Here is a 10,092-nt window from a genome sequence, read left to right as displayed (position 1 = left end):
AAGGGAAAAGTTTCTGTAAGATTGAGCCCATGATCACATATTCCTTACAGAATTGTCCCTCAGGATCCTTTGGTGTTGTTAGACTGCTCTCACAATTAGACCTGCAAAAAATAAAACCCTGCTTCGTGCAGAAGTCTCCAGCCACATTCTCCTCTTGTGGAGCTCGTCGGGTTCTCCTTGAGGTGGGAGAGCATGGGAATTGCTGAAGATTTGGAATCCAGGTTTACAGAAATGAAGTGCTGCAACACATTTAGGTGGAGCTTTTGATGGATCCCCACATACTCTGAGATGCACATTAGAGATTAAATGTGGTACCCAAACCCCAGGGGGTGCCAGAGAGTTCTGGCTTTATTTCCATCTCCCCCATGCCTGCAGGTCCTGTGCATGCAATCTGCATTTGATGGGGTGGGAAGTGATTCCCAGGGTAAGCCACATGACACATCATCTCCTGATTCCTTTTCTGTGCAACAAGGGCTCCTTCTCCTGGCTCAGTGGACGCTGTAGGAACCAGTGACTCATCCCAGAGGGCTCATGTTTGGTCAAAGAAAAATCGAGCCAAAACTTTGGCTTGAGCCCAAGGAAAACACTGTTGTTGGCTTGCAATGCATATGCCTTTATCATATTAGGAATAGAAAGATTTTACAAATCCAGTTTATAAATTTTCCCTGTTTACCTTTGCCTTCATTTGGACAAGGACAAACAGTGCAGTTGGCTTTGCTTTTGTTTTTACTCAGGTTTCCCCCACAATGTCTTGGTTGACATTAAGCTGGGCCAAGTCTGGCAATAATGATATCCTCTCGTGGCTTACTCATCGCTGCTAGACAACCACCCACTTGCACTGCAATTTCCAGAAGTCTTATTTAATGGGTGTGCAAAAGAGAGGTGTCCTACTGCCTGAAAAGAGTTTATTTCCCACTGGCAAGGAAGGCTGGTTTCCACTAAACAGAAACCTCTACAATATAAATAAAGAAAAGAGAGAAGATATGAAACTCTTTATATGCCAGTGAGGAAAGAAAAGTGGTTTTAAAAGCAAGTGAGCCTCTGCCAACTTTTAATTGTACAGATATAATGGATTCAAGGTGTCCTGTGGTAGTGTCAAGAGCACCAGGACAGACTTAGCTTTGACATGGGTGTTAAATGTGATTAGGCAGCGTGAGTGGACAAGAAAAACATATATAAAGGATGAAGAGTATGCTCAGGCCTAGGCTCCAGACCTCCTTACACCCAACACCTTTCTGTCACATCACTGAAGTAAAATTTATTTCTCTTGCACTCTTGTAGGAGTGCAGAGTACAACACCTGTTGCACGCTCAAGCCAGCAGTTTCTAAAAGAGTGCTGGTTGCACCCATTCTGCAGTCTACCCTGACAATAAAAGGTGAGAGTTTTTTACTTGCACAGTTTTTTCTCCTTAAATTCTGCATGTAGGTCTGCTCAGTCTCTGCTCCTGTGAGACCTTGTGAAATCATTGCCTGAAAATACGTGTAAAGGAGGTGTTTAGGAAAAGCGTTGGTGAGGAGTACTTTGTTCCAAAATTAGAAACCAGGAGAACTGGCATTGTGAACTGCAGGCTCTCCAGTCTCCTTGCCTGGATTTTCCATTCAGGCAAACACAGTCAATGAGAACAAAAGCTTGCTTTTTTTTTTTTTTCTTTTTTTTCCACTGACACCTGTTTCTTTACTCCAAGATGGTGTTCCAGCTTTCCAATCTCCCTTTGGGAAGCAGAGAAGCTTTGCCAACAGGTGTGGCAATGCCAGCAGCCTCTATGCCAGTACAGAGGGGAACAAGCCTTCCAGCGTTATTTGTGTTCTTTTAAGTATTCTCCAAGGAATGGCTTCCTTCCTGAAGCCCTGAAGTTGTTAGGTATTTCATGGAACATGGTGGTCTGGGATCTTTGATGAAGCTACACAGGGGACGTGATAAAAGAATTGGATAGCTATGGGCTATCCAGACCTAGGGGAAACCCAGGGACCAGGCCAGACAGGATCTAGCAATTGTTTCTTGCACTGTGAACAGAGGCATGGGATCCCTTTGTTTCTCAGAAATAACACCATGGAATACCAGGTCTTGGACAGACCTCAACTCCCAGTCAATAATCATTTAGCAATATTCTTCCCCTTTCTGCTTTACGTGTCCTTTTTTACTCATTAAGCCATTTTTTGTCCTTTTTTTATTCCAGGAGCTGAGTGTTACAGTTGGAAATACCTGCTGTACCCATCTTGGGTAATGAAGCCTGATCATCCCAAGGTGAGCCAACCTCTCTCCTCTCCTCTCCTCTCCTCTCCTCTCCTCTCCTCTCCTCTCCTCTCCTCTCCTCTCCTCTCCTCTCCTCTCCTCTCCTCTCCTCTCCTCTCCTCTCCTCTCCTCTCCTCTCCTCTCCTCTCCTCTCCTCTCCTCTCCTCTCCTCTCCTCTCCTCTCCTCTCCTCTCCTCTCCTCTCCTCTCCTCTCCTCTCCTCTCCTCTCCTCTCCTCTCCTCTCCTCTCCTCTCCTCTCCTCTCCTCTCCTCTCCTCTCCTCTCCTCTCCTCTCCTCTCCTCTCCTCTCCTCTCCTCTCCTCTCCTCTCCTCTCCTCTCCTTTCCTCTCCTCTCCTCTCCTCTCCTCTCCTCTCCTCTCCTCTCCTCTCCTCTCCTCTCCTCTCCTCTCCTCTCCTCTCCATTTCTGCAGCTACCTTGCTGTGTTAGGCATTCAATATCTTTCAAACATTTTTGTTTCCCTAGACAGAAGAGGCTGCAATGAAGCAAGGGAAGGCAGAAGTCTTCCTCAATAGTGACAGTCTCCTGTTGACAATAAGGTAGAAGGTGTCTCTCAGATGTTGCCTGTGTGTTATTTTGAGGAGTTTTGATTATGTTAAAGGCTTGCACTTGATGACCTTCCCTCAGGACAACAAAGCTCCCATCTACTGGAGTTTGCCTCCAGCATTACTGTGTCATTGCAACATTGATTACAGTCTTTGACTTGTCATAAAGCTTCCATGCCCATCTTCATTCAGGCAGTGTTTCACATGTCTAAAGTAACAAACTGGCCTGAAAAATTTCCTCTTTTATTGTGAAATCAAACCCCAGCTGTTGCTTCTTTTAAACCTCTCTGTGAATGACACTTCTGCGTTTAGCTTGTCACGCATGAAAAGTTTGACATCATTATTTGATGTTTTACTGAGTCTCCCTCTGAGCCCTTTTACAGAATCTCAATCACATCATTGTTAGCTGCTTACATCAAAGAATAAAACCTCCATGATCAACCTAGAGCACAGCTCTGCTTAGAAACTGGCTGAAGTGATTGTTACCAGTCCTGCTGCATCCAAGCATAGGCTGTAATCCCTCTTTGATGATGACAAGTACAATCTCATTTTCTTGAGCTTGAGTGGCATACTAAATCCTGTCCACCAGCATGCCACACTTCTTTCATTTCATGTTTATCTGGTCCTCCACCTAGTTCTAGCTTGAGCTTTTTGAACAGTGGCAACCTGGCTTTAATGCCATGATTTCCCATTCTAGGAACAATTCTTCTATGCTTTGACTGCAAAAGACTGCAAAAGAAGCAGAAGGACAGAGCTCTGCCCAAAGAGTTCAGTTCACTGTTTGCATAAATGCAGCCACTCTTCTTACTGATCAGTTTTCCCTGGTGTCATTTGTCATGTGGTTGGGTTTGGAGGGGTCTTGCCATCAGGTACTGCTCAGGGACCATCTGGCCTCAGCTCTGCTGTGATGGTTCTTGTAGGAAAACATACAGACCGATCACTCTTTGTAGTTCAGCTTGTGGCCGCTATTCACTAAATCTGTCATTTCCTCTTCTGCCTTTCAGCGGTATTTCCTCCATCAGGAACCTAATGACCCTCTGCAAGCTCTCATCCACCTACAATTACTGGACCTGTCTGAGGTTTGCCAAGTGGCTTGAATGTCATTTAGCATCGAGTGTCAGCTACTGCTTATGGCTGTCATATGGGTTTGCAACACACTCTCACCTGACTTACAGAATGTCTTCAAAATACTAGAAAAAAAAAAATCTACCCAGTTAAAGGACCAGACATGCATAACTGCAAGTGAAGTAGCTTAATATCAGTTAAATGTACTCACATCCTTGGCTGATGTAATTCAACATGGCTTCAATGAAGCTAACCAAGGGTTTGCTTCAAAGCTCAGTTGACAAAAAACACAGTATAAAAGGCTTTTAAAGAAAAAAAAAAAAGTGGTGGTTTTGTGGTCACAGCTAGACTGAGGAACATCACATCTTTGTTGTGTTCTGATCTATGCTTCTCCCTGTGTTCTTGGAACAGATCATTTCAACCCTTTATCAACAACAGAATTTCTTCTGCTGTAAAAGGGATGTAACATCACTTCCCTATCACACAGGACATTTTGAGTGTTGACTGTCTTCATATTAGAGACCCCATCTCTAGAGATGCTAATAAAAGCACAGAATATTCCAGTCAATAATATTTATAGAAGGATGCAGTCAAATAATTTTAGACATTAGAAAAAGACAGATCCAAATGTTTCTATCCACTGGATTAAATCAATATTCACCAGGCCATTTCTGACATGCTGGCTGTGCTGCAAGGACAACAAGAACTGCAGCCTGGGTGAATCTCAGTGTCTACCCAACTCCACAGCATGTCCCAGAATGTCTACAGGTAGGAGCACTGAGTGGGACAGAGCAAGATCTCAGAGTCCTGCCATGGATCCTGAGGAACATCTGTGCTGTACAGCATTTTCTTCTTCACATCCCCACCGGATATTGGTTCATGCTGAGTTTTGTTTTAAGGAAGCAGTAAGTTTAGTATGTAGTATTTCTGGGAACCACAAAAACACTTTGGCTGGGTAGTCATTATCAGAAGGAAATGCCTTTATAAGGGCCCCTGTATAGGTTTCACATGTTTTAGAATTTTCTCTTGGAGACAAAACTCAAGGATATCATGGTCCTGCAGCCACCTCTTCCTGAAGAAAGCAAGGTTCCTTGCTGGAGATGGGAAGAACTAACAGTGACCAAGGATGGAAAGAACTGACCTGCAGGCTCAGCATATAGAGCCTGCTACTGATCCTGCAGGTGACAATGGCACCGTGGGGTGGCCACATGTTGCAATTGAATGAAAATGAAAAAATAGTTGAGAAAAAAGCCTTCACTTTCTCCACTCCTCCCTAAGTCATATTTACTGTAGCCCCCACCAAATTATACCTAAAATAGCTTTTTGTCTCTTGCTATTTAGCCATTTAGGTCAGATCTACCAGCTGCAATAACTTGCCCCTATTGTACTATTGCAGTTGGATCGTTGCCATCCTCCCCCCATGGGCTTTCTACAGATCTATATTTCAAAGTTATGGCTCTTGCAAAGCTCTGCTGTGCGAGTTCAGACAAGCTAAAAAAAAAATTAGTCATGTTTCCTCTACTCCTGCTGCTTTACTAGGCTTCCTATTTGCAATCACATTATTTTTAATTTTGACCATGTTCCTATTGTTTGCCAGGAAGATAATCATCTTATCTGGCTGCCAGGATATTTCTCTCCTTTCTCATGTAGTTTCAGATGGATTAAATAAATACCCCTTGCACAAAGCACACCAAGCTGGGCAAAAGGGCATTTCACCACCATTGGCTGCTCTAAAATGTAGTAAATGTCTTGCTTTTGGAAAAAAAAGGAAGATTGGAAGGACTCAGACAAGCCATAATTTTTGTCCATCTCAGAGTGGCTTTATGGAAACATGAGTGGAATTAAAAGTTAGCAAGTCACACTGGTTTGGCTTCTCAGTGCTGCACTAGGGCTGGAAGATGACAATCATTCAGCTTTTTGATAAAAGTTAAAACATGTCTGAGTGGTTCTGTGGTATCCTTTTGCTCCTTCTTCCCAGGGAAACCCCATGAGCTCCTTGCAGGGAACAGGGGATCCCCCATCCATCAGTTGGCACATCACGGGACCATCCATGGATGCTCTTCTCCTCCTCTACATGTATGGAGATTGCCTCAAAGACACTTGAATGGGAGCAGTCAGTTCACTGTACTTTGCAGACTGATTTTAAGTCTTTTTCAAGCAAAGGATAAATGCTCAGCAAAGGCCACAACACCAGCTCAGAGCAAACCTTCCCAGCTTCTCCAGTGTGCCCTCCCTCAGAGGAACCAGCCAGCGAACACACGAGTGACACTCACGCCATGGAAAGTTGCAGGGACAAGTGACAGCACTCAAACCCCAAGTGCTCTCTTTTGTGTTGTGTAACCTTCACCCACGTACACTTTCCTACAGCTGGATGGTGAGTGGTTTACCTCCAGTTTCCTAATTATTGAAGCCTTGCTGCTTGTATTTTACCACCGATGAGGAAATGAGGACATATGGCTTTTGTGATAAGAGATTTATGTGAGCTGTCTGTGCAACAGGGCTGCAGCTTTCTATACAAGTCCATTAATAAAACAAAACATGTGTAAACAGTCGGGTTTTGATTCTTTTGGTGATTTCTTCCCCCTCGTGACAGATGTAAAGGAAAAACTGTAGGTTTCCACTTGATGCATGCAGATAAGCTCATGGCAAACGGGAGAGATCTCAGTTGCAGTAAATCAGTCTCGGCTTCCCTTGATTTCTGTCAGCTAAAATCCAGCTCCACGTGGGTGGATAGGAAGAAATACAAAGAAACTCAGGCTCAATGGCTGCTCATACATGATTCAGTTCCAGCTGTAGGAGTACAGATATGCCTGCAGGGCTCTGCTAGGAACTTTTTTCATCCAGAATACAGTAAAGAAGTACAGAATACCAGTGGAAACAACAGCAGTAATCCAGTGATTATAGTGGGTGGCTTTGATTGCACCCCTGCAGATCACATACTTTTCAAATCAAGAGAGGGATTAGAGAAAGAAATTAATGATCTCAAGGTGCAAAATTGTACTGAAGTCAGTGGAGTCAAGGAACAGGACAGCCTGGATACACATCCATAAACCCATGGCTCTACCATGCTCTTTCAGTCCTTTTATCCATTAGACTCTACTCAAGAGGAGCCAGTTGCAGTGTGGAGAACCTTGCTCCCTTCAAGAAAAGTATTGAAGATTTCTCTGGACTTCCTGGATGGATAGGTGGGATGGAAATGCAGGGTGTCCCTTGGGATTTTTGGCTTCCTTGCACCTCCAGCCGCAAATGCCACCAAGACAGTATTTCTTGTGCTATTTTCCACAATATTCAGGTGCCAGATTAGCCCATAAATATTCAGAATAATTCAGAACTTTACAGAGAAAGTCTGACCTGGGTCGCTTTGCAGACAGGTAGCATAACTCCCTGGGGCTTTCAGCTCCACACCTTTCACCAGTACCTTGTAAAAACTTCTTGGATGGCACTGTTCCAAGCTCCATGCACATGTGAAAAAGCATCACAGGGAAATACAACCATGTTTTCTTAACACCCCACAGAGAAATCCCACTCTTTTCACTTTCACTTTGTCCTTTTTGGAGATGGTTTTCCCTCTGAGCAGGGAAAGTTAGTCATAGACAGAGACAGTGTGGAAACCTACATTCAGCAATGACAACACATGTGACAACTACCAGGAAAAAAAAAAAATCATCTACACAACTCAGTCTCACTGTAGTCATACCCAGCTTGGAAGAAATATGAGTTAAAACCTGTTCCTTTTGGTTAATCAACACTGGCCACTGCAAGCTGCTGCCTTCCTCTGCATGTCACACTTAGCCTTCACTTTGTTTCTTAAAATCTGAAAAATCTCTCTTGTCAGCTGCATGTAGCTCAGCGGATGGACACAAATACTGCCTTGGAGAGGGCTGGGAGCATCCTTTGGCTCTGACCCCTTCACAGAGCAACTTCTTAACTACCCAAAATGGGATGTTGCAGTATTCCCAGTGGCCAATGGGCAACAACACATGGAGAGTGCTCCTCTGCTTTTGGGTCTGCATGATCTGAACCCTTTCCTTTAGGGCAAGTCTGTGAGGTTTATCAAGTGCAGGACTCACTCTTTCCTTTTCAAATACAGCTGCTGCTGCTGCCACCTACCTTTTACACTGGACTGGATACTGGAAGTATCCCATACACAGAGCCTGGGAAGGAGCTCAGGTTTTTTTTTCCTCATCCCAAGGGAGCTCTAACCCATCAGGTGAATCTGTTGTGCAAGCAGGAGGCATTATTTGCTGCTTGCAAGAAAAGGTTTTCTGCCATGGCAGAGGAAAGTTTCCAAAACTCATCAGGGTGGAGAGATCACCTGTTGCTCTTGCCTGTTTGTGAGAGCTTTTCATACAGATCTTGTTGTTCATCCTTCAGTGTATATGGTCACATCAGCCAGGGAACATCTCATATATCAGGAGAGGAAGACAAAGGCAGCTGGGAAGCCTTCAGCCCCTCAGCAATGGGGGTCTGAACCTTTCTCAGTTGCTCCACACAAGGGTTCTTGTAAAACTGAAGCATATATAGATATGAAATGTGTTCCCAAGAAGCCTGTCCCTAGCAAAGCCCTGCATATGTTCAGGTGTGTTCTGGGAACAGCACAAACAGACCACAAACACGTGTGGTCTGTGAGTCCCAACCAGGTTTATCTACCTGTAGTCAGAACATGTGGGAAATGGGGGATCATTTATTGGGGAAACATAAGCATTAATGAATTTATCATTCATGAATGAGTGAATGATAAATATGGCATCTGCACCAATCACCAAGATTCACCAAGAGGGACATAAGGTAGCCCTAGCTCCTTTTTTCCCACCTTCCATTCCACAGCAAACCCATGATCAGCCTTGGTTGAGGAGGAGCTGCAGCCAGCACAGGTCTCCCAAGCCCAGGCACTGCCATGCAGGAATTTCAGCATCACAGACTTTTGTCTACAAGCTGAAATCCCACCCAAGCCCATCACCAGCTTCAGCTTTCTGCTTTGAAGCAGCACACATTTTCTGAGTGAGTAACTGGCTTCTTTTCTTTACACTTGGACAGCTTCTTTCCTTTGCAGTTTGCAAACTAAGTATAGGAATTATTTCACCCACAGATACACAGGCACCTCGATGGGAGAGAAATCCTGACAGACATCTCACAGCACACAACAGCTTTATGCTGCAGCTTAGGGCAGGAAGCAAGAAAGGATATTATATCAAACTGGAAGCATGGGAGAATTTCAGGTTAGATGGGGCACACTTAGTCTCAGAAGAATTGGGTCAGCACCCTGGGACCTGTGTTCACTTCCTGCAGGAACTCTAACATATCCCAAAATAGTAGCAGTTAGGTAAAAGCCAAAGTATCTTCTCCTTTTTCTCCCTACAGCAAATACTAATGCTTATGTCATTAAAGGAGAGGAATAAATAGAACAGCCTGGGGTTGTCATTTGTAAAGTTCTTGGTCTGCTGATGAACCATCAGCTTTTCTTGTAGCTCACTATCACCCACTTGTGCTGTGAAACTTTTTGCTGAAGATATTATCTGGATGATATAAGTCCTTCATGTACCCCAACGGGTACACCAGTCAATAAAGAAGAACCAGAGCACCCATCTCTAAGTTTTAGGTGTGTCATGGTTTCCATCTCACCAGCTGGCACATACACCAGCACAGCGTGGGATAGCACGCTCCAAAGAATGTTTCCTAATGGCAGTTTGGAGACTGTTTTGGAAAAGAAGGAAGGATTTGGCTCTATGGACACAAGGCATACCATGCCTTTTGTCCTCAGCGACAGAGAATAGCTCCACATTTGTTTTATTTCCCCTTATAGAGTCACTACAACTGTTGTCAGAGATAAAGAAGTCATCATCATGCTCTACTCAGTGCTTGCCAGGCTGCACCTGGAGTATTGCATCCAGTTTTGGTTCCCACTGTTTAAAAAGGATGCAGACAGGCTGGAAAGGGTCCAGAGAAGAGCCACGAGGATGGTCAGAGGACAGGAGCACCTGCCATATGAGAAGAGGCTGAGAAAACTGGGTCTATTCAGCCTTGAGAAGAGAAGGCTTAGGGAAGACCTTATTACAATATTCCAGTACTTAAAGGACAGCTACAAAAAAATGGAGACTCCCTGTTTACAAGGAGTCACATGGACAAGATGAGGGGCAATGGGCACAAGTTGCTCCTGGCAAGATTCCCATAGGACACAAGAGGAAAACTTTTCACCATGAGGACAGTCAGACATTGGAATGGTCTCTCAGG

The sequence above is a fragment of the Calypte anna genome, chromosome 2, assembly GCF_003957555.1.
Source record: "Calypte anna isolate BGI_N300 chromosome 2, bCalAnn1_v1.p, whole genome shotgun sequence".
NCBI classification, from domain to species: domain Eukaryota; kingdom Metazoa; phylum Chordata; class Aves; order Apodiformes; family Trochilidae; genus Calypte; species Calypte anna.
The sequence above is the reverse complement of the archived record's forward strand: the minus strand, read 5'-3'. Positions refer to the sequence as shown.